The following is a 27,244-nucleotide window of genomic DNA, read 5'->3' as shown; positions in this document are numbered from 1 at the left end:
GTGATATATAGCAACACCTCCTTGAATAGTTTAAGGTGCGTGCTTATGGAAGAAGGCAAGGTTATAGCCTATGCTTCAAGACAGCTAAAGCCACATGAGAAAAATTACCCGACACAAGATCTAGAGTTGGCCAACATCGTGTTCGCATTAAAGATTTGGAGACACCATTTGTATGGCGAGAAATGTCGAATATTTACTAATCACAAAAGTCTAAAATATTTGATGACTCAAAATGAGTTGAATCTGCCGCAACGATGATGGTTAGACCTAATAAAGGATTACGAGTTGGTGATTGACTATCACCCGGGCAAGGCGAACGTGGTCGTTGATGCCTTGAGTACAAAATCATTATTTACGTTGAGAGCAATGGATGCCCAACTGGTATTATTAGATGATGGTTCGATTCTAGTAGAGTTGAGAGCTAGACCGACATTTCTACAAGAGATCCATGAGGCTCAGAACAATGATAAGGAGTTAAGAAGGCTCAGTGTGAGACGAAAAATGAATCTAAGTTTCGTATTGGTGTTGATGGATGTTTAATGTTCAAAAATAGAGTTTGTGTACCCAAGGGAAATGACCTTATTTAGAAGATTCTGCGAGAAGCACATAATGGTTGTTCGTCTGTCCACCCGGGCAGTGTAAAAATGTACAACGACCTGAAGAAAATGTATTGGTGGTCGGGGATGAAAAGAGATATTTCTGAGCTCATTTCCAAGTGTCTTGTGTGTCAACAAATGAAGGCTGAACACCAAGTACCTTCGGGTCTACTTCAGCCTATAACGGTTCCAGAGTGGAAGTGGGATCGGATTACCATGGATTTTGTGACGGGCTTGCCGGTAACCCCAAAAAAAAAGGATGCTATTTGGGTTATTATGGATAGGTTAACAAAGTTAGCACATTTTATACTAGTGCGTACCGACTACTCCCTTGAAAGATTGGCTAACTTGTATGTTTTTGAGATTGTGAGGCTATATGGAGTGCCTTTTTCGATAATTTTAAATAGAGAGCCAAGATTTACCACGAGGTTTTGGAAAAAGTTACAAGAGGCATTGGGGACAAAGTTGAGTTTTAGCACGGCATTGCACCTGCAAACCGACGGCCAGTCGAAAAGAGTGATTTAGAATTTAGAAGACATGTTGCGGTGTTGTGTTCTCAAGTTTCAAGGCAGTTGGGAAAGGTACTGTAACACCCCTTACCTATGTCGAGGCCTTAGACAAGATACGAGGCATTACCGGACTTAAATATACACAATCACATAAAATCGAGCCATAAAATTTCATTCAAATAAAAAATATTCATACATATGTATAACGTCCCTTAAACGAGTTGACGAGGCCCTAAACACGCATCAGAGACGATTCGAGACTAAACTGAAAACTTTGAAAACTTTTGGGAAAACTTAGAAAATTTCATCATGAAACGGGGTCACACGCCTATATGGGTAGGCCATGTGGCTCGGGACACACTCGTGTCCTCAGCCCGTGTAACTCTCTGTTTATGATGTCAGCAACAAAATAGATTCACACGGCCAAGTCACACGCACAGGTGATAGGCCGTGCCCTCATACGGCCGTGTCTCTACCCGTGTGGCCAAGGAAGTGGCTATTTACCAAGCCATTTGGCACCCTCATTTGCACATACTTAAACATAAATTTAATGGCACTTTTCATGGCATAATTGAGCATTTAAACATCATCAAACAAGTCATGATCATGGCAATTTCATATCAATTTATTCATGCATAAGGTACCATACTTTGCATAGTTTAAACTTATCAAACTTTCATACCATGACTATCATTAACCCATTATCTTATTTCATACTTATGCCAATTATGTCATCAACCAATTATCAAGCACCTAAACCATAACCACACACCTATCCACATTAAACAACATTATCACTCCACATGACCTTTGGCACATGCAAGTACATATAATTAGGCATTACAACCCAAATAGTCAATATAAGCCACATCTCATGGTTATATATACAAAATGAATCAATATATCATCATAAGCCAATACATTTTGGCCAAATCAAATGACACATACACAATTGAATAAGCCCCTATACATGCAATAAACTCAAGTCCTTGAATACTTATACCCCAAATGGTAGCTTGATAGTGTGATTGAATCTCATATGATCTCCAACCCGAGCTAGCTAAATAAACCTATAAGAGATGGGAAAGGAAGGGGAGTAAGCTACATAGCTAAGTAAGTCCGTATGAAAATAATAAGCAACTTACTAACATGCTTTTGCCAAATTCTAACAACATGTTTTCAAGGTAGCACAATCATAATTGCACATAATTCAGTTAAGCTGTCTACTCGAGTAACAGTCACTAAATTATTTATAACTTGAGTTAAAGATTTCTAAATTAAGATCTGTTAATTTTTATTGAAACTAGAATCATATATATTTTCACCATAAAATTTTCAGAATTTATGGATTATCCAATAAATATAGTTTATTCTTCAAATTTACCCCTATGTTGCTGCTTGACTGCTTCGACCTTTCTTTATTAAAAATTAATTATCTCCTCAAACGAGATTTAGATGATGTTATAATTTATTTATTTTGAAGATAGACTCATTAAGGATTTTAAGCATATAAATTATAACCCATAATTATTATTGTGCAATTTTTAATGATTTTCCCAAATCAGAACAGGGGATTCCGAAATCATTCTGACTCTGTCTCACAAAAATTAAAATATCTCATAATATAAAATTATTTTGCTTACGCCGTTTCCTTTATATGAAAATAGAGATAAGATTTATTTTCATATTATTTAACCACTAATTAAATTTCCACCATTTTTGGTGAATTTTCAAAGTCGGACTGTTGCAACTATCCAAAACTATTTTAGTGTAAAATAATGATAACAAAGTTAATAACACCTTTACAAATCATTTCAACCATCATGGTATAAATACATATTTATACAACATAAGCATGGAATAAAATCACAAGGTCATCACAAAATCATTCTCATAGGCATGACTTACTTATTTACTTTATTACAAAGATGCATCATAAACCGAAATCATTTCTCATGAGTTTTGCATACATACCCGTACCGATCCTTACCATTTCATACATACACGTAATGCTGTTGCATCTTCGCTGTCTTGCACACTAAGTGCTTTACTTAATATCTCGCACACCAAGTGCCATTCTCAATATTTCACACACACACACACACACACACACACACACACACACACATATATATATATAGCTGAAGCTATCACAAATCACACACCAAGTGCCACATTTAGCCGAAGCTATTTCAAACCGCCCACTAAGTGCCATTTTTAGCCGATATGTCGTTAAACATAACAAGAATCACTTATATACAATTTATACGATATCAAAGAATTAAAAGCATAAATTTAACAATGCTTATTACATATGAACTTACCTCGATCGTTAAAACAACGGAATGGATCAATTAGTTCGATACTTTGTTTTCCCCTGTTCTAGATCTAATTCTCGATTATATTAATCTAAATAATATCAAAATTTACTTATTTAATCAACATTTCATTCAATTTAACACAATTTGCACATTTTGAAAAAAATTACATTTTTACCCTTATTATTTCACATTTTTGCAATTTAGTCTTTAGACTCGTAAAACAAAATTCATTCAAATTTATCACAACCCAAGCCTAGCTAAATATTTATCATGCTTATAGCAGACCTAAATTTTCATTTATTCATACTTTTAACCTCAAAATTTCATAATTTCACAAATTAGCCATAATTTGCATTTTTACTCAAAATCACTTTGTAAAATATGTAAAACTATCTTCTAACTTCCATATTTCATCATCAATCATCAAAAAACATGAATACTCATTAATGACATCTCACAAATCATGAAAAATTTTGAAATTAAAGGTACGGGCTAGCTAGTACTCAAAATAACGATCACAAAAATGTAAGAATCATAAAAAACCAAATCAAAACACTTACCAAATTAATCATGCAAGTGTCGAACCCCTAAGCACCAAAAATGGCTTTCTTCTTTCTCAGTATTCGGCCAAATGCAAATAAAATGGACAAAATCCCTTTTTGTTTTTATTTAATACATCATTTATTAACCATTTACCAAATATCATATTTAACCTTAATATTAAAACATTAAAACACATAATGGTTGTCCATCATTGTCCACTCATGTTACTAATGGCCTATTTACCATTCAAGGCCACTATATTATAAAGCCAAGGCTATATAACTCCTTCAACTAATAGAATGCAACTTTTGCATTTTTTGCGATTTAGTCCTTTTTATCGAATTAAGCATTTAAACGGTAAAATTTCTTTACAAAACTTTTACGTAATTAATCTATTATGCTGTAGACCTTATTAAAATAATAAAATAAATATTTTGACTTTGCATTGTGGTCCAGAAACCACTGTTCCCATTAACCCCAAAAATAGGCTATTACAACTCTCCCTCCTTTAGGGATTTTTGTCCCCAAAAATCTTACCAAAAGAAGTTACTTCCAAATCTTATGAATAACTTTCACTAATTTCTCAAGGTTACAAATTGATTTTAGCCTCGCATATCTTTTTTCCCATATCCTTTGAACTTTAACACATAGCTCAGTTGATCTGTCAAATAGGAACTGTGTATATACTGAAACAATCATTCGGATTTTTGGCCAAACAATCAACCACAATACAAATAACATCTCTTTTATTGGTGATAATGACAACCGCAATATGAAGTCTATAGTGACTTTATCTCTTTATCACACCCGTACCATCACTGACTGTATTATATCTGAATACACTTGATCTTTGGATTTAACCTGTTGATAAATCAACATCTAAACACAGAATTAGAAATATCGGGTTTCATACCCGTACACCAGAACATTTACTTCATATAACTGTACACTTTGTTACTCTCAGAAGAACAGATAAGCTACAACTGAGCCTCATACAAAAACTTTTAAAACTTAGAATCGAAAGTTGTTTCACACTGTACCCGTTTAGCTTGCAATTCGTTAACACATTTCTGGGTTTTTCAAACTCGCAAAGAAAACATCACTTTAGCTTTTTATTTAGCTAACAATAGACCATCATCAAATAAGATCAATCGAGTAACCACTCGTACAAAAATAAGCAAAGATCTTTCTATTCGACATCTGTAACTATATCTGCTTTCTCAGCGATTAATCGATAACTGCCTGGAGTCTTTCAATATCTCAAATCATTGACATTGTCTTAATTCCAGATCTTTTTTGGTAACATTAGATACTTTAACCCATTAGGATTCAGGAAGCATATGAATTTTTTTATCGAACACATGATATCATCGAATTCACAACACAGACATAAAAGTGGCCGTCTTTAAAAGTTCTCTTTTATTGTGACTTTAACCGTCTAGAAGTACAAATTGCTTCTTCACATTCTCGTATTAAAGCTTATTCGAATCTGTTCAATAGTACATCATTAAAATTCATAAATTCTTTACTCAATTCAAACTGAACTCAGAATTAGAGCTTCGGTTAGTAATTCTTTCCACTATTTCCAACTTCATTCATATGCAATAAACCATTCAAACTTTGACAAATGTGATAACTTTACCAATCAGAACGCTTTAACTCTTAATAACATCATTCGGTTAGAATAGTCCAATAGGCACATCTCTGTATCAAAATTTCTAGAATATAATTTCTTCATTCAGACTATCTGTCTATATACTCATGAATGCACAAAATTTGTTATCATACTTGAGGATACTTTATATACATATAACTCAAATCACATTTCAACCGACTAGCTTGCTCTGACAAAACAATTGAGTTGGTTTCAACTACCAAATAATAACATATAAAAATACTCCTTTCTTCATGCTTACAAAACAACTCAAACACACAATCCTTCAAAATTCTCTTAATGAGCTAATCACAAATCTTTTCAACTGTTTTAGCTTTAGGAAATAGATATCCTAATTAAATTCACTGCCTTAGTCAAACTCACTTGAGAAGGGAAAACCACCATACAATCATAATAGACATTGTTATCACAAGTCTAAGAACACACTTTAAGGATAAACCATGATTGATAATTTACAAAATAAGAGTGATAGGAAAAATCTAAAATACAACGATCCAAGATACAATACCATACTAGAAGTCTGAGGACGTAACTCATAAGAAAATAATAATAAAGATCTGGATGATTTTCTCAGAGAAACCAGAAGTGTGACAGCCCTAATTTGGCCCTAGTCGGAAAGTGGTTTCGGGATCACAAAATCGAGTCCCAAAAATAATCAAATGTTATATTATGTGTTTATTTCATGTGAAAGTGCATGTGTGAAAATCCCATGCTTTGATTCCGCCATTTGTGAGTGAAATTATGAAATAGGACCTATGTGAAAATTTTTGAAAATGCTATAGGCTAATATGTAGTGGCCTAATAAATAGTAGTGAAAAATAGGAGGATTTGCATGTCAAACTCCCCATTTTATGTGTAGTGGCCGGCCATGGTGTTAATGGTAGACAACATGTGCAAATTTTTTTATTGAAGTTATGGCATAAGTATGGCACAAATAATATATGTTATTTTGTGTCATAAAATGGTTAGTAATAGAATAACAAAAAGGAAGAAAAGGAAGGTTTTTGTTCATTCTTGTTCATGAAAGCTGAAAATAGAAGAGAAAGGCGAGGAAAAGAGCTCTTGAATGTTCGGTCACTTGGGGAAGAAAAATCCAAGGTAAGTTCATGGTAGTTTGCTTCTATCTTGATGTTCATGAGTTCTTCTTGATTCTACCCTAACTCATGAAGCATATTTTTATTTTTGGTTGTGTTGTGAGCATTCGGTCATGAATTAAAATGAAGGAAATGGTTGTTGTTTCATGTCCTTTTGATGAAAAATGGAAGATAGGTGAAGTTAAGCCAAGCAAATGAGCATGCATGTGCCTTAGATGCTAAGGGAAAAATCGGCTAACATGTTGTGCTTTAAAATGATGAAATGAAGATTATGCTTAAGTAAAATTATAGATATGTGATGATTGATTGGTGATATGCATGTTTAAATAACATGCATGCAAGGTATGTGTGAAAGAGTGATTTGGTAATAAATCTGTTTGGGACAGCAACAGTATTGTGAATTTGGAAAATCACCATAAATTTTGGGAGATGATTTAGAAGCTGAATAAATTATGTAATTAAAGATTAATGAGTCTAGTTTCTTATAAAACAAACCATGTAAGCAAAAGAATTTCCAATAATGAGATATTTGTAGTGATGTGGGGCAGGGTCAGAATGACTTCTAGATCCTCTGTTCTGTATTTATAAAATCATTATAAATTGTACAAAAATGTTCATAAGATGAAATTTATATGATTAGACTCCTTAATGAGTCTAGTTTCAATTGAAATAAATGATAACATATTTTGAATTCTGTACAATGAGAAATTTGATTCGTAGTGAGGAGTGGTCAGATTAGTCAAATAGTGAAACATGGGAAACTTTAAGAACAATCTGGTATTGATTGGCCAAACCAAAAATTATGAAAATTTTATGTATGAAAGATATATGAGTCTATCTTCAGGTAAAATTAACGGCACTTGATTTGGAATTTCTTAGCTCCAGTTATAAATGATTTAGTGACTGTTGCTCAGGAAGACAACTTACAGTGAAATTATGATTATGTGGTAAACATTGACAAAAATTTGTTAATGAGTTGCTTATTGATTTCTTATAAGCTTACTATGATCAGTAGGTGTGAAATTCAAATATATATATGTATATATTATATTTTGAAAGTGATGCTCGAATAGTCGAATAATGACTAGTTTAAAATCTTTGAATTTAAGCTCAAGAGCATAGAGGGGCAAAATTCAGATAAGGGAAAAAAGAAAGTAATCGAATAGCCGTTGTAATCGTTCGACAACATTCAAGGTAAGTTCTTAAGTGTTTAAGCTTGATTCCTTTTTATATGCCCAAGAGTTAAATTAATATGGAAAAGGGAATGTAAATTTTATTTAGTTAATGTGCCGAATATGTAATGATTTAAGGCTATAAGCCGATTATGGCTATTATGCTTAACTTGAAATGGATTTGGAAATTTGATGCACTAAATGAGTGTTACAATGAATAAACTGTGCCATATATGTGCTAGTGGAGATATCACGATTTGTGATTATTAAATACCTAAAGGAAACCATGATGTGTATAAAATTATTATTATTAGTCCTTTGTGGTAGCCGAATATGGCTTGGCACTAAAGTGATTAAATGTGAACTTCGATGAGGTAAACTATTAAAAGTGTGGTGCTATAAGACTATGGGCTAATACGATATGTGGATTCGTTCCGTAAAGTAAATTATTAAGGTATGTGATATGTACTTATGCATGTTAAATCGATTGGAATTGAATCATGAATGTGAATTGCGAAGCATAGGTAAAAATGCCTATGACATACATGTGAGTAAGGGTAAAACCATCGTAAATTATCGATAAGGATGGGCTATGTGCGGAACCATCTTATAATTGCTAATTTGAAAGGTTGTGTGTGAATCAGTGAGCAATATGTATATATTAGATGAATCGTGACGTTTTGGTTCTACTTGAATTAAGTTGTGCGATAAATAATTTATGTATATGACTTATAGTCGAATGGTCACTATGGGTTAAGTTTGAATGGTGAAATGGATATGTGATATTTATGAATGACTTTTGAACCGAAATGTAAACGATGGTGTTCATATGGAGCTTATACCCGAATGTTGCAAATGACTACGAATGTGATATGTTGAATGAGATGTATTAATATATGATTAAATATGCATGATATTTGATGTGTATTCGGGTTAAATCCCGTAGGCTTCGTGCTGGTATTATATCCGGTATAAATCCCGTAGGCCTAGTGCTGGTACTATATTCGGGCCTTCGTGCCTAGCAGGCTTAGTGCCGGTGATGTGTATTCGGGCCTTTATGCCTAGCAGGCTTCGTGCCGGTGATATGTATTCGGGCCTTCGTGCCTAGCAGGCGTAATGCCGGTGAAATGATATGTTATGTGAATTCGGTGTTCCTTGTAAGATAAGGGTTTAGCCGAATGTTAAAGATGAAATGATAGTGTATTGTATCATGCTTATATGGCCTAATGGCAAGTATAACATGTTGGTAAAAATGCAATATGCTTTTATAATCGAATGATAAGTTTGAAATGAACGTGAGTGAAATGTTATGCATAAGCTATCAAATGCTAAGTGTGAAAATAATATGAAAGAAAAGTGTTTGGGATGTATAATTATATACGTTCGAATGATGTTAGTACTTAATTGATATGAATATGTTATATGGAACTTGTTGACTTGATTATTCGAGCCTTTGAGCTTAGCAAACTATAATGCCGGTGAGGTACTATTAGGGCCTTCGAGCCTAGCAGGCTATAATGCCGGTGAACTGATATCGGGCCTCAAGCCTAACAGGCGAAATGCCGGTGATTTGAGAAAGTCCATGACTAAGGTACCTCATGTTAGGTTGAAAAATGAATACATTCAGTACATTAAGTGGGCTAGGTACGCATTATGTACTCATATGTGAGTTTGATCTGCAATGAATCATAAGCGTGCATTGTGATACATACGTGAATAAATGTTATAACTATATCTATGATCATGATACACCGGGTCAGGGTGTGAAAGTATGTGAAAGTATTCGATTTAATTATGTTATAGAAATTCAGATTAAGTATGATAAGAATGCTGAACGTGCATTATGTGTTTATGTGTATTCGGCCAGATGGCAATATACCTAGAATATGGCCACTTAAGAAATTGAATAATCGAAGTATAATTGCGTTTATTTGTTTGCATTGCTTAAGACTTACTAAGCTTATGAAAGCTTACTCCGTTGTTACATTCCTCTGTTTTATAGATTGTTGATTTCGGTTACCTACTCGGGTTGGAGTTCGCCGGAGATATTATCACACTGTCGAGCTCACGCTATTGGTGTAAGTAAATCCTAGTATTTCGAGTCTATGGCATGTATAGGGTTTTAATGTTGAGTATGTGATATTATAATTTAGCCAAAGGTGTTGGCTAGTGATGTTTTGGGCCTCGGAAGCCCATATATGGGACAGATTGCATGTGAAAAGAAAAGTTTTAAATTGATTGAAATTTTTCGGCACTGTTTTTTGTGTGATTGACTGAGTTTAAGTCGGGCAACTCCTCGAACCCTGTTCCGACGAGGGATACGGGCGAGGGGTGTTACAAGAAGAAAACAATACTTATCTATTCTAGAATTTCATTATTTTCTGAATATACACATAAGACGAACATCATTCAGTGGAAATAGAAGAATAACTTCACATAAATTTTTACCATCGTCTTTATTCCAACTTAATAGAATAGAATTCAGAAGAGAATAAAGAAATGCCGGTCATAAACCAACCAGTCCAACAGTGCTTTTGTCTAATATCATAGTTAGATAATATTCCTACATGATAAGAATTTCATCAGAAAGGGAACGATCATATAAACTCTTGGGGACAACTGAATATATGGAACGCCGAGAAGAAGTCATCATGATTTATTCAATCATAACTGTTATACACAGACATCTTTACAGCTCAAACATCATTTCTCTGACTAGTTCTATTATCATGAACACCATAGTATTCCAATCATTAACGAAAACCATTTTGGAAGAAATTTCAGTAAGCATATCTCTAGACTTCATACCTGATTGAGTCAAACAGCCGAGACTAATTTTCTTCTTTAACCATGACATTACATAATTTGATAATCTTTAAAACAATCTGATATTTCTTCTAAAATTGAGTTCAATTGTTACTCTGTACTCTACTCTGTTTGCATTACTAATTATCCCACCATTGAACTCTTTAATCTCATACTTGTGAACTTATTCAACATAATTCTCGTAAATTCTTCATCACAAAAGCAACACTGGTAAGGGGGAGTTGTAAAGCCTCTAACTTGACTCTCATAAATACACACATATGACTCAACATTCATCGTCGATATAATATCATCACAATCACTTAGTTCACTCCAAGAAAATTAACATACTGATTTATTTTACAAATGTTTCTGTCATCCACAATTTCAAACAATAAATTTACTTACTCGAGCCTAATATTAGTATCTAATTAAATTTCAACATTTAACTTCAATTTTACTTACCAACATTTGTCAAATTAGAGAGCGTCTTACGGGTCTGAGTACGTTGTTTACTTGATGCCATAGTCCAACTTTAGTCTTACACGAAGTCTCACATCGATGCCATGTCCCAGACATGGTCTTTACGAAATCACATATCGATGCCGCATCCTAGACAAGGTCTTACACGAAATCTCATACCGAAGCCATATCCCAGATATAGTCTTACAAGTAATCTCATATCGATACCGATGCCATATCCCAAATATGGTCTTACACAGGATCTCATATCGATGCCATGTCCCAGACATGGTATTACACGTATCACAATGCCATAGCCCAGCTATGGTCTTACACGTACTCACATGTATTGCCATGGTCCAACCATGGTCTTATCCGTTAATTCATCATCGAACGATCGTACTCATTTACTGCGTTCTACTCAATTTGATTTTTCAACTCAATTTCATATTATCATATTATTTATGATTTCATATCAAAACTATAAAACATAACATTATAATACCTTCAATTTATCAATTTAAACATAAGAGTCAACCATATGAACATACTAATTATACATTATTCAATAAGTGAACATAAATACACATTCCGTCAACTTGAGTAAATTAGCCTATCATATTCAGTTAATAAGATAGGTTGGGCACATAACATCATAAAAATACCAACACACATGGATAAACTTATCATAGCATAAACTTTCATTTTATTCCACGTTTCCACATTTCTCAACTTATAGTTATCTCGTTTCGTATATTAACACATACATATCATGAACTTCTATTCATACCTTTCCAAATCTCAACACATCATACGCACATTTCAATCATCTCAATACCATTTTTAGCATTATCAAAAAATAGATCGGTTGGAAGTCATCTCTGTCTTAACAAAACAATTTCATTAGAGCTGGGAGATATCACGCCATCACGAGTAGTAATATGGCATGTATAGCTAGACTCACATACGCTAGGTTAGTCTGAGAATCGACAAAACCATAGCTCTAATACCACTAAATGTAACACCCCTTACCTGTGTCTGAGGCTAGGACAAGATACGTGGCATTACTGGACTTAAACAAACACAATCACATAAAATTGAGCCATAAATTAGAAATGTGGTTTCGAGACCACATATCCAATTCAAAAAAAATATTTTAATATTATTTTACTTGCCTATTATAAGTGAATTGACATGTGTGAAAGTTTCGTGTGAAGATTTAATTGTTTGTGTGTTTAATTGGCAAAAAGGACTTAATCGCATAGAATGTAAAATCTGTGTGCTAGATGCTAAAGTGCCAAATTACCATGTCTTTATAATTGTAAGGTCCTTAGCTTGTAAATGGACCCTTTGAATAATGCATGGACAAAGTTGACATGATTTTATGAATTGTTAATGTTATAAAGCAAGGGTAAATTGGTAAAACATGTATTAATGTATGTTTAATAAAACAAAACTTAAAAATATGCCATTATGTTCATCTTTGGCCGAAAATTAGAAAAGAAAAAGAAGAAATAATGCAAGCTAGGGTTTCAGCACTTTGAGCTTGAATTAAGGTATGTTTTAGTTTCGATTTTTGATGATTTTTATGTTTTTGAGATTGTTGCTTAGTCTACTATCAAGCCCATGTCATAATTTTTGGAATTGATGATATTTTTTATGTTGCTAAATGATGAATTATGGAAGCTTGATGTTGGGTTTAAATGGGTTGTCTTTGAATTTTTGATGAAATTGAGTAATTTGGGCTAAATTGTAAAAATGTTATTTTGGGGGACTAAAATGTGAAATAAATAAAATGTATGGATTTGTATGAGATCTAGGAGAATTTGGCTAGGCTTGTGTACAAGAAAATTTTGTGTAAATTATGATTGTGTGAATTTGGGACTAAAGTGTCGAAATGTGAAAATGTGAGGGCTATTTTGTAAAATGCCCTAATTGTGTGTATATGGACTGTTTTGAATGATTTGGTGAATAAAAGGGTTAATTTTGAATATATATAGATCAAGAAAAGAGGAATTCAGATTTAGATCGGGGGAATCGAAGATTGTAGAATAAACAGTCTGAGTTGACAAATTCTGAGTACGAGGTAAGTTCGTACTTAAAATATGATGTTAAGTAGGTTTTGATGCCTTTATTATACATGGATTGTATATAATTGAATTGGATGAATATGATGAATAATCGAAAGTATTTGGCACTAAGTGTGCGATTTAAATTAGCTTTGCCTACTAAAGGCATTAAGTGTACGATATATATTTAGCTTCGGTTATTTGAGATGGCACTAAGTGTGCGGAATCGTTCTAGCTTTGGCTAATCTTTAAGCACTAAGTGTGCGGATAATTAAAGCATTGGTGATCATAGGAAAGTCTTAAAGTATTCGAACAAGAGGTGAGATTGTAAATGAATGAATATGAAAATGTTCCGGTAAGTATAATACCTATGTGGTAAGTGGTAAAATGTATAAAAGTTTATTGAATTTGTATAAACATATAGTTGTTGTTAGCATGGACTTGATGGATGAATCGAGAAATTATAATTACTTATGTATTGATGTTTCAGATTTTATATTGTTGATGTTTTGGTACGAGCTTACTAAGCTTTTGAAAGCTCACTTTGTGTGTGTTTACATTGTTTTATAGATATTGAAGCTAATGCAAGCTTGGGGATCGTCTAGAATCGTCACCACACTATCGAACCTCATTTTGGTACTTTTGAAACTGTATATTTATGAAGTATGGCATGTATAGGCTAGTAGTGTGAGAAGTATGTTTTGTGATGTATATGCTTAGCCATGTGACTTGGCTAATTTGTGCTGAATTTGGATGAAATGGTGATATAAATATGTTAGTTTCCTTTGCTTGTAGGATGACCAAATTGGGGTGGCAAATTGGTTATTTAAATGACCTATTTTTTTTGTCCACATGGGTGAAGACACGGGCGTGTGTCTCAGCCGTGTGTGACACACGGTCATGTCGCACGGTCGTGTGTCCCCTGGGGTACCCTACAATTGTAAGTCAGACTCGAACACGACCAAGACACATGGGCGTGTGGTCTGGCCGTGTGATCTTAATTGGTATGCTAACGTCACAAACATAATACCCCCTATTTTTGGCACGGCCTAGAACATGGTCAAGACACGGACGTGTGCATAGCACACGGGCGTGTGGTCTGGCCGTGTAGGCAAGTTAGTAGCTATGCCCTATTTTTCCATGGCTTTGACACACGGGCGTGTCTAGACCGTGTGAGGCACACGACCTGTTCACACGGGCGTTTGACCTTTTAAAAGTTAAAATTTCTTTTAATTTTTGAAGCTTTTATATGTTGTCAATTTGGTCCCGAATGCATTTTTAAGTATTGTATACTCGCTTTTATGATCTTAATGAATGTGAATGCATGAGATTTACTACAATGAGATAATATTTGATATTCAATTATTCTGGTTTGTATTATGAGTTTAGTAATGCCTCTTAGCCTATACCGGCGACGGTTAAGGGTTAGGGGTGTTACATTTTATTGGTATCAGAGCTATAGTTTAGTCAGTTCTAGGACTACCATAGCGTATTTGAGTCTAGCTATATATGCCAAATTTATGAACTGCGATAGTGTGATGAATCCTGACATTGAAATGTGCTTTTATATAGCTATATATGCCAAATTCTAACAACATGTTTTTAAGGTAGCATAATCATAATTGCACATAATCTAGTTAAGCTGTCTACTCGACTAATAGTCACTAAATTATTTATAACTTGAGTTAAAAATTTCTAAATTAAGATCCGCTAATTTTTATTAAAACTAGACTCATATATATTTTCACCATAAATTTTTATAATTTATGGATTAGCCAATAAATATAGTTTATTCTTCAAAGTTACCCCTATTCTGCTATTTGACAGCTTCGACCTTTCTTTACTAAAAATTAATTATCTCCTCATACGAGACTCAGATGATGTTTTCATTTGTTTCTTTTGAAAATAGACTCATTAAGGATTTTAAGAATATAAATTATAACCAATAATTATTATTGTGCAGGTTTTAATGATTTTCCCAAATCAAAAAAGGGGATTCTAAAATCATTCTGATCCTGTCTCACAAAAATTTAAATATCTCATAATATAAAATTTCTTTTCCTTACACCATTTCCTTTATATGAAAATAGACTCAATAAGATTTATTTTCATATATTAATCAACCACTAATTTAATTTCCACCATTTTTTTGTGAATTTTCAAAGTCGGACTGCTGCAACTATCCAAAACTATTTTAGTATAAAATAATGATAACAAAGTTAATAACACCTTTATAAATCATTTCAACCATCATGGTATAAATACATATTTATACAACATAAGCATGGACCCAAAATCACAAGGTCATCAGAAAATCATTCTCATAGGCATGACTTACTTATTTACTTCGTTACAAAGATGCATCATACATCGAAATCATTTCTCATGAGTTTTGCATACATACCTGTACCGATCCTTACCATTTCATACATACATGTAATGCTGTTGCATCTTCGCTGTCTCGCACACCAAGTGCCGTTCTCAATATTTCACACATTAAGTGCCACACACACACACACACACACACACACACACATATATATATAGCCGAAGCTATCACAAATCGCACACCAAGAGCCACATTTAGCCGAAGCTATTTCAAACCGCACACTAAGTGCCATTCTTAGCCGATATGTCATTAAACATAACAAGAATCAGTATATACAATTTATACAATATCAAAGCATTAAAACCATAAATTTAACAATGCTTATTACATATGAACTTACCTCGATCGTTAAAACGTCGGAACGGATTGATTAGTCCGATACTTTGTTTTCCCCCATTCTAGATCTAATTCTCGATTATCTCAATCTAAATAATATCAAATTTTACTTATTTAATCAATATTTCATTCAATTTAACACAATTTACACATTTTGGAAAAATTACGCTTTTACTCCTATTATTTTACATTTTTACAATTTAGTCCCTAGACTCGTAAAACAAAATTCATTCAAATTTATCACAATCCAAGCCTAGAAAAATATTTATCCTGCTTATAGAAGCCCTAAATTTTCATTTATTCGTACTTTTAACCATAAAATTTCATAATTTCACAAATTAGCCAGAATTTGCATTTTTACTCAAAATCACTTTGTAAAATATGTAAAACTATCTTCTAACTTCCATATTTCATCATCAATCATCAAAAGCATGAATATTCATCAATGAAATCTTACAAAATCATGAAAAATTTTGAAATTAAAGGTACGGGCTAGCTAGTACTCAAAGTAATGACCACAAAAACGTAAGAATAATAAAAAATCGAGTCAAAACACTTACCAAATTAATCATGCAAGTGCCGAACCCCTAAGTACCAAAAATGGCTTTCTTCTTTCTCAATATTTGACCAAATGAAAATAAAATGGACAAATCCCTTTTTGTTTTTATTTAATACATAATTTATTAACCATTTACCAAATACCATATTTAACCTTAATATTAAAACATTAAAACACATAATGGTTGTCCATCATTGTCCACTCATGTTACTAATGGACTATTTACCATTCAAGGCCACTATATTATAAAGCCAAGGCTATATAACTCCTTTAACTAATAGAATGCAACTTTTACATTTTATGCGATTTAATCCTTTTTGCCGAATTAAGCATTTAAACGATAAAATTTCTTTATGAAACTTTTACGTAATTAATCTATCATGCTGTAGACCTTATTAAAATAATAAAATAAATATTTTGACTTCGAATTGTGGTCCCGAAACTACTATTCTGATTAACCTCAAAAACGGGCTGTTACAGGTAGTACCATTGATTGAATTTGCCTACAACAACAGTTATCAGGCAAGTCTGAAAATGGCGCCTTATGAGGCTTTGTATGGGTGAAAGTGTTGAACGCCCTTATATTGGACTGAACTCAGAAAGAGTCAGATTCACGGAGTCGATTTAATCAAAGAGACTAAAGAGAAAGTTAAAGTGATTCATGATTGCTTGAAGGCCGCTTCAGATAGACAGATATCCTATGCAGATTTAAAACGGAAAGAGATCGAATTTCGAGTGGGTGATCGAGTGTTTTTGAAAGTATCCTCGTGGAAGAAAGTCCTCAGATTTGGTAGAAGAGGCAAGTTGAGTCCTCGTTTCATAGGACTTTATGAGGTTATAAAGAGAGTAGGCCCAGTTGCCTATTGTTTGGCTTTGCCACTAGAGTTGGAAAAGATTCACAATGTGTTTCATGTATCCATGCTATGTTAGTATAGATCAGACCCTTCACAGGTGATTGCGCCAACCGAGGTTAAAATTTATCCTGACATGATTTATGGCGAAGAGACGGTCAAGATTTTGGCTCGGGAAGTCAAACAGTTGAGGAATAAGAGTATTGCACTCGTGAAAGTTTTGTGGCATAGACATGGAGACAAGGAAGCAACATGGGAAACCGAGGAGATTATTAGAGATCAGTACCCAAACTTATTCACCGGTAAGATTTTCGGGGACGAAAATCCCTAAGGGAGGAGAATTGTAATAGTCCAATTTAGGGCCTAGTCAGAATAGTGGTCTTGGGACCCCAAATCTGAAGTCGAATAAATTATTTTATTATTATTTTGGTGTCATTGCATGTTTATATTAGTGTACGAAAAATTTGGTAAGTTAATTTTGACGTTCGTGAACCCAATTGTGAAAAACGACTAAATCGCATAAAGTAAAAAAGTCTTAAATTGATTGCTAAGGGTGTCGAATTTGCCATGTATTATAAATTGGGGGTCTTTAAACTAAAATTAGGCCATTAAATAGATGAGGGTCGGCCATGAGACAAGGAAAAATCAAAATAGTCAAATATTAGGTGAAGTTGGTGATTTATTTTGACTAAAAAGAAATAAAATAAAATAAAGATGATATCATCCTATTTCCCATTTCTTCTCCACCAAATTTTCAGCCATTTTTGAGAGTTTTGAGCTTAAAAAATTTCAGCAACTATTTCCTCTTACAAGTAAGTGATTTGCATACTTTTGTTGATGATTTTTGCATTTTTGAGACCCTTGAAGCGTGAACTTTCAAATGGGTGTACTATTTTGCAAAATGATTAAGAGTTTAGGGTTTTAACATGAAAGGATTTGTAATGTTTTCTGAGTTTTTATGGAAGAAAATAAGTCTTGGGGGTCTTATAACCAACTTTTGTGAATGATGTTAGCATGAAAACACCTAAAAGGACCATTTTGCACAAGTTGTAAAATAGATGTTAAATATGTGAAATAGTGAGAATTTGGAGTTTCTATAAGAGTAAAAAGGGTTTGGCTAGGCTTAAGATGTGAAGAAATTCGATAAAAATTGATTTTCAGACTTAGGGGTAAAATGGTCATTTTGCAAAAGTCTAGCGGCAAATTGGCCATCTTGCCTAATTATGAATTGTAGAGTGCCTAGATTGATAAAGTGACTAAATAAGTGCATTTTTATATTATAGATCAAGAAATACCGAATCCGAACCTAGACCGAGGAAAAGCCAAGCAAATCGACTAAATCGACTAGTCGCCACATTTTGTAATCTGATGTAAGTTGTATGTAAATAATACAACTACATTACTTATGTATGTTTTGAATTGTATTTGAATTATTATAGCATGAATTGCTTAATTTTGGAAATGAGATAATATGAAGAGAATAGAGATAATAGAATTCTCGAAAGAACCTAAGGAAATAAATCAGATATTGTAACAGTTTGGTTTTGATCCTAGTCGAAATAGTAGTTTCGGGACTACATATCTGAGTTGGAAAAATATTTTAATATTATTTTTCGTGCCTATTGTATGTGAATGAGCATGTGTGAAAGTCTCGTATGAAAATTTAACTGTTTGTGTGCTTAATTTGCAAAAAAGGACCTAATCGCGTAAAAGGTAAAAGCTATGTGCTAGATGTTAAAAGCACTTATTTGACTTGGCTTATTAAATGAGAGGTCCGTATGTTGTTATTTGACCATTGGAAGTTTGAATGGACATTAATAACCATCCATTATGTGATTTTATAATGGTTTAATAAAGGTTATAATAGTAAAATATTTAATAAGTTAATATATGTTAAAATAAAACATGCAAATAGGCATTATATGTTGTTTTTGTGCCTAAAATTGAAGAACAAAAGAAAAGAAAAAGAGTTTTAGGGTTCGGCAAGTTTAAAGCTTAATTAAGGTATGTTTTAGTTTCGGTTTTTGATGATTTTTATGTTTTTGAAATTGTTGCTTAGTCTACTATCAAGCCCATGTCATAATTTGTGGAATTGATGATGTGTTCATGAGATGAAGTTGTTGAATATGTTATTTTTATGTTGTTAAATAATGAATTATGGAAGCTTGGTATGTGATTAATATGTTTTGTCTTTGGATTTTTGATGAAATTGAGTATTTTGGGCTAAATTGTAAAATGTTATTTTGGGGGACTAAAATGTGAAATAAATGAAATGTATGGATTTGCATGAGAGCTAGGAGAATTTAGCTAGGCTTGTGTACAAGCAAATTTTGTGTAATTTGTGATTTTGTGAATTAAGGACTAAAGTGTCGAAATGTGAAAATGTGAGGGCTATTTTTCAAAATGCCCTAATTTTGTGTATTTGGATTGTTTTGAATGATTTTTGAATAAAAGGGTTAATTTTGAATACATTTAGATCAAGAAAAGAGGAATTCAGATTTAGACCGAGGGAAGTCGAAGATTGTAGAATAAACACTCAAGTTGACAACTTCGAGTACGAGGTAAGTTTGTACGTAGAACATGATATTATAAATACATGTTGCTATTTTGATTATGCATAGATGTGTAAATAATTGAGCTGGATGTATCTGATGATGAATCGAAAGTGTTTGGCACTAAGTGTGCGGTTTAATAAAGTTTCGGCTACAAATGGCACTAAGTGTGCGAGTCGGCATAGCTTCGGCTATATAAGGCACTAAGTGCGTGATATCAACTTAGTTTCAGTTAATTGAGTTTGCACTAAGTGTGTGGAAATCATTCTAGCATTAGCTAACTTTTAAGCACTAAGTGTGCGGAAATCGTTCTAGCATTAGCTAACCTTTAAGCACTAAGTGTGCGAATGTTTAAAGTAGTGGCGATACTTGGAAAGTGATAAAGTATTCGAACAAGAGGTGAGATTGAAAATGAATGAATATGAAAATGTTCTGGTAAGTATGATACCTATGTGGTAGATAACATTATGTTTATAAAGCTCATTGAATTGGTAAGAACTCATAGATTGAGATGGTATAGATTGGATAGATGAATTGAGAAATCATAAATACTTAAATGTTGATGATTTATGTTTTATATATTGTTGATGATTTTAGTACGAGCTTACTAAGCTTTTGAAAGCTTACTTTCTGTGTATGTTTGAATTGTTTTATAGATATCGAAGCTACCACAAGCTCGGGGACTGTCAAGGATCATCACCATACTATTGAACTCATTTTGGTACATTTGAAAATGTAAATATTTATGGCATGTATAGGCTAGAATGTTTATGTATTTAAGCTTTGATATGTATATATGTTATGCCATGAGAGTTGGCTAACAAATGGTATGTTTGTGTTTAGTTTTGGTGATGGTTTGTGATGTTAAATTGTGTATGCTTGTAATGATTATATGGCTTTGTATGTGGTGGTTATTTTGAAATATGCCAAATGGAGAAAATGGTAAGATTAAGCATGAGTTAGAAGGTGCCATAAGTGAGTTATGAAATAAGTATTTTGGCATATTATTGTACTAAGATTTTTAATGTGTTTTGGTTTGATTTGAATAGGTTATTAAAAGATGATGATTTAGTTATAGTGAAGCATGTTTTGAGCATAGAATTGGCTGAAAATTGTGGCATGAATGTTGTTTAATATTGCTTGTAGGTATGACCCAAAAAGGGATGGAAAATTGGCTTATACCAAGCCTGCATTGTGCCACACGGCAATAGCACATGGGCGTGTCTGTTGGCCATGAGCTTAAGTCAGTAGCTAGCTAAGAACCATACAGCCATAGCACACGGGCGTGTCTGTTGGCCGTGGGGAAAGGTCAGTATGTAAACTCTATTTTGGCACGGCTGGTTTCAAGGGTGTGTCTGGTGCCCGTGTGAGGCACACGGCCTGGTTACACGGGCGTGTGACCTCAATAGAATGGAAAAATTTTCTAAGTGATGAAATTTGTGAATGTGTTCGGTTTAGTCCCGACCTCTTACTAATGCATGTTTATGGTCTCATTGACCTAAGAAAGGGACTTAATTTTTATGTTTGATTATAATATGACGATGTTTGAATTTTGATTGTAAAGTGATTATGAAATGTCCTGATGTGTCCAGCAATGCCTCATAACCCTAGTCCAGTGATGGATATGGGTTAGGGGTGTTACAGATAGTCATGCCATAAAATTTGGGTCACTCGTGTTAGCTAGTGTAAGCCATGTCTGGGACATGCATCGGCAACATTATGAGAGCCAGTGTAAGACCATGTCTGGGACATGGCATCGACATTGAGACGAGTGCTGGTGTAAGACATGTCTGGGACATGCATTGGCCTCGAGACGTAAGCTAGTGTAAGACATGTCTGGCACATGCATCGGCTACGAGATGTGTCAGTGTAAGACCATGTTTGGGATATGGCATCGGCATAGATATACTAGAACTTGTGTAAGACCATGTTTGGGACATGGCGTTGATGTTTGACCCCATATTTGAGGCTAAATGAGTATCCGATAATGTTCCATATGGTTTAGTGGTGAAAGTATGATTTAAAGTTAACTAAGACAGTATAACCGTGATGTGAGTGGTATAGGTACCTATATGGTATGTATGAAATGTGAGCTCAATATATGCTATATGAGGTGTGATGAACATTGATGAGTAAGTTTTGCTTATGCCACTTGTGTATTATGATACTTGTTGATGAATGGTAAAGATAAGTTGTATATTTATTTATGTACAACTTACTAAGCTTTATGCTTACTCCCTCTCCTTTTCCATTTTCTTATAGTGTCGTCTATCTAGCTCAAGGATCAACGGAAGTCAGAGATATCGATCATACTATCAATCGAAGCTTTCGGTATAGTTTGATTTATATTTTTGAATATGGCATGTGTAGGGCGTAGACTTTGCTATTTTTGTGTCATTGAAAACTGGACAAATGTGTTGGCTTGGGTTGGGAACCCTTCATTTTGTATTAAGCCTTGAATGATGGCTAATATTTATTTTGATTTATACACAAAGAAGTTATTTTCATAGAGGAGTAAAATGCACAAATGGAATGTTGTTTATTGTGGCTGATTGGGTTGCTCGAGATAGTCTTATCTTAATTGTGGTTGCTACCATGCAGGTTGTGTAAGTAAGGGTGGAAAATAGGCTTGGTAAATAGCCTTATATTGTCCACATGAGTAGACACATGGGCGTGTGTCTAGACTGTGTGTGACGCACGGTTTTCCCCATAGGCGTGTGGTCCAGCCGTGTGTCCTCTGCACATAAAAATTTCAAGTTAGTATGCATGATAGTAAACACACGGGCAGAGACACGATTATGTGTCTCAGCCGTGTAATGGACACGGCCTAGCACACGGGCGTGTGCATTGGCCGTGTGTAATAACCCGATTTAGGGCTTAGTCGGAACTATGGTCTCGGGACCACAAATCCAAAGATAGAAAAATTATTTTTATTACAATTATGATATTATAGCATGATTATATTAGTGCATGAAAAATTTAGTGAGTTAATTTTAATGTTTTCAAGCCCGATTGCGATAAGGGACTAAATCGCATAAAAGGAAAAAGTTACCTTTTAGTACCCAAATGTGTTAAATAGATAGAGAATCAAAATTTGGAGTATTTAAAGGGAAATTAGGCCCTTTTTAGAGGGCTTGGCCGACCATGGGAGACAAATTGGTCAAAAAGTCCAAGTTTGGTTAGGTTTGGTGGCCAATTTGACTAATATAGTAATAAAATAAGAAAATATGATTTCACCTTCTCATCTCGTTCTCTACCACCGAAAATATCAACTAAAATGGGGGTTTGAAAGTTCAAAAATCTGTAGCAACTTAAAGCACTCATAAGTAAGTGATTTTAATGAGTTTTCTTCAAGATTTTTATATTTTTGGGACCCTTGAAGCATGAGCTTTCAAAAGAGGGTGATATCTTACAAAATAGTCAAGAGTTTAGGATTTTTCCATGGATTTATTTGTGTTATATGCTGAGTTTTTATGGAAAATATGAGTCCTAGTTGTGTTATAAACAACTTTTGTGAAAGTTGTTAGCATGAAAACACCTAAAAGGGCTAGTTTGCATAAGTTGCAAATTATGTAATAAGTGTGTGATATAGTAAGAATTTGGGATTGCTATAGTAGTAAAAAAAGTTTATCTAGGCTAAAAATACGAAGAAATTCGATAAAAATTGGTTTTCGGGCATAGGGGAAAAATGGTCATTTTGCCAAGGCCCAGGGACAAAATGGTCATTTTACCAAAGTTGTGACGTTATGAATGCTTAATTGTGTTTAGTGAGTAAAAGGATGTATATTGTTAATATAGATCAAGATTTGCCAAGACCGAGCCTAGATCGAGGTAAAGCCAAGCAATCCGATTAAGCCGTTTAGTCAAGCACTTTTTGTAGTCCAAGGTAAGTTGTTTGTAAATAGTACAACTACATTGTTAATACTTGTATTCATATTGTCAATGAATTGATATTGTATGAATTGTTAAGTTATAAATTGAGAATGCCTTGTAATATTTGAGATAGTAGAAATATCCCATTGAACCTTAGGATATGAATTGGATATTCGTGCCAAGACATTGGGTGATTTGTGCGCCAGTGTAAGACATGTCTAGGATATACTTCGGCCGCAGTATGAGAGCCTGTATAAGACCATGACTGGGACATGGAATTGGCATCCAGACAAGGGCTAGGTAAGACATGTCTGGGACATACTTCAGCCATACTATGAGTGCCAGAGTAAGACATGTCTGGGACATGCAACGGCCTCGACAGAGATAGCCAGTGTAAGACGTGTCTGGGACACGCATCGGCTAAGAGATGTGCTAGTGTAAGTCGTGTCTGGGACATGCATCAGCACGCATATATGAGAGCCAGTATAAGACCAGGTCTAGGACATGGCATCTATAAATTATCCCATGTCGAAGGTTCATAGAATATCCAGCAGTATCCCAAAACGATTCAATGGTGAAAGTTGTAGTTCAATTTTGATAAAGAAAGGATGATCATGTTACGAGTGTTACAGGTACCTATATGATAAGCATGAGAAACGAGTTCAATTTAGAAATTGAGACTTGAGTAACTTAAGTTATGTTTACCTTTGAGCTATAAGCATGATGGAAAATGGTGAGAATGTTGTTGTATACTTATTATATGCAACTTACTAAGCTTTATGCTTACTCTCTTTCCTTTCCCTTTTCTTTCAGTACTACCAATTTACTCAAGGATCCCTTGAAGTCAGAGATACCGATCACTCTATCATCCGTTATACCCAGAATAGTTGGATTCATATTTTTGATTGCAGCATGTATAAGGCTAGGCTAGTAAGTTGTATTATTGAGAAATTGTTCATGTATTTTGGTTTAAGATAAAAGTCCTTCATTTTGTATTAGGCATGGAATAATGGCTATTATTCATTTTGATGAATGCATATAATGTTCTTTCTTTGAACGAATTTGTGTCTGTTGGGGTGAAATTGTATATTGACATGATCTTGTGTAGGTTGTACAAAATGGGTGACAAAATGCTTGGGAAATAGCCTAGTCTGTCCACACGGGTAAGATACACGAACGTGTGTCTAGGCCGTGTGTGACACACGGCTCACACCCATGGGTTGTGTCATGGCCGTGTGTCCCTTGCACTTAAAACTTTCAATTCATTTTAGTATACGGGCAGGCCACACGGGCGTGTGCCCAGGCCGTGTCATAAAGTCAGTATGCATGCTTGTAGCACATGGACAAGAGACACGGCCGTGTGTCTCGGCCGTGTGAAGGACATGGTTAGAGGGCACGGGTGTGTGCTTGGGCCGTGTAGATTTGGCAGAATGCCCAGGTTTTTAGATACGGGTTCAGGACATGGGCGTGTCCCTAGCACACAGCTGTGCGGTCTATACCCACACGGGCGTGTGGAGCCTTGATGTATGAAGTTTTCTAAGTTTTTCATAAGGTCTCGGTTGGGTTCCGAATCACCCCAAATCTATGTTTTGGAATCATAAGCCCGTATACGAGATAGATTGCTTGTGAAAAGAGAAGTTTTTAAATTGTTTGAGATTTCACGGTCCAGTTTTATTTAGTTCATTGAGTTTAAGGCAGGTAGCACAGCGACCCCTATCCTAGTGTCGAATACGGGGGAAGGGTGTTGCATTTGGTGGTATCAGAGCATGGTTTAGTAAATTCTGGGACTGAACTAGACAGAGTGCGAGTCTAGCTATACATGCCACGTATATGCATATTGATAGTGTGATGATACTTGGCGATTATGAATTGTTTTTATTATAGTAATGGATCCTAATAGAACCACGGCAGATGACGTGGAAAGTAATACGCTGGCTCCCGCAGAAGGGACTGCACCGATAGAGAGTGAGCTAGTAAGTATGGGTAAGGCAGAGGGGCTAGGGATGCCTACCTCCGAATGATGGATGCTTGGTATGGACAATTCATTCGTGCGAACCTGAACACTCCACCTCTCCCACCTCCTCCAATTCCTCAGTACCCTTGGGTGGCTCCACAAGGTGCGGATGTGTTCAGGAGAGAAAAGGCTCTGGTAGGCAAGATCTGAAAGCAAGGGGATGAGAAATTTCGGGCTAGTGTAGATGATGACCCAGAGAGAGCGGAGTTTTGGCCAGAGAATACCATAAGGGTATTTGATGAGCTATCATGCACACCCGATGAGTGCGTGAAGTGTGCCATGTCACTTCTATGAAACTCAGCTTATCAGTGGTGGATCACTCTCGTGTCTGTAGTACTGAGAGAAAGAGTAACTTGGGAATTCTTCCAAGAGGACTTCTGAAAGAAGTACATTAGCCAGAGGTTTATAGACCAAAAAAAGAAGGAATTTCTAGAGTTGAAGCAAGGTAGTAAGATTGTGACGGAGTATGGGCGAGAGTTTGTGAAACTCAGCAAGTATGCATGAGAATGCGTATCCACTGAAGCTACCATGTGTAAGAGGTTTGAGGATGGCCTCAACGAAGACATTCGTATGTTTGTGGGCATCCTAGAGCTAAGATAATTGGTGGTACTCATTGAGAGAGCATGTAAAGCAGAAGAGCTGGTGAAGGAGAGAAAGAAGGCGGCCATTGAGTCGCGAGATTTAAAGAGAAGACAGATGAGGAAGACGTATCAGTCCTCCTTCAAGAGGTCAAAAGAGTTTACTACCAAATCTAATACTTCGGTTGGATATTCAAAGAGAAACAAGAATCGTCAGATGATGACATCTAAAGCCCAAACTACCTTAGTGGCAAGTCTTGGTAGTGCTCGGCCAAGTAGGCCGGAGTGTTCGCAATGTGGAAGACGTCAGTTGGGCGATTGCCGAGTAAGCGAGAGGGGTTATTTGAAGTGTGGGTCACTTGACCACTTTATCTGCGAGTGCCTTGAGATGGACGAGAGAGAGAGAAAACAAGAGGTGAAAGCAAGCAGTGCTCCATTAAGGGGTAGGTCTTAAAGGAACCCTGGGAGTGGGAATAGTAGTAGAGGTGCACCAAGAGAGGCCGCGATAAGGTCTGAAGGCAAAGCACCAGCGAGGACCTATGCTATACGAGTCCGTGAAGAGGCAGAGTCTCTAGATGTGATCACGGGTACCTTTTCTATTCACGATATAACTGTTGTTGCTTTAATTGACCCGGGATCTACCTAGTCTTATATATGTATGGAATTAATACCTCATATAAACATGTTAGTAGAGTCCACTAAGTTTGTAATAAAAGTGTCTAACCCATTAGGCAAGCATGTATTAGTGGACGAAGTATGTAGAAATTGTCCTTTGATGATTAGAGGCCATTATTTTCCAGCTAACTTGGTGTTGTTGTCGTTTAATGAATTCGATGTAATTCTTGG

Source organism: Gossypium hirsutum, chromosome A12 (assembly GCF_007990345.1).
Source record: "Gossypium hirsutum isolate 1008001.06 chromosome A12, Gossypium_hirsutum_v2.1, whole genome shotgun sequence".
In the NCBI taxonomy this organism is placed as follows: domain Eukaryota; kingdom Viridiplantae; phylum Streptophyta; class Magnoliopsida; order Malvales; family Malvaceae; genus Gossypium; species Gossypium hirsutum.
The sequence above is the reverse complement of the archived record's forward strand: the minus strand, read 5'-3'. Positions refer to the sequence as shown.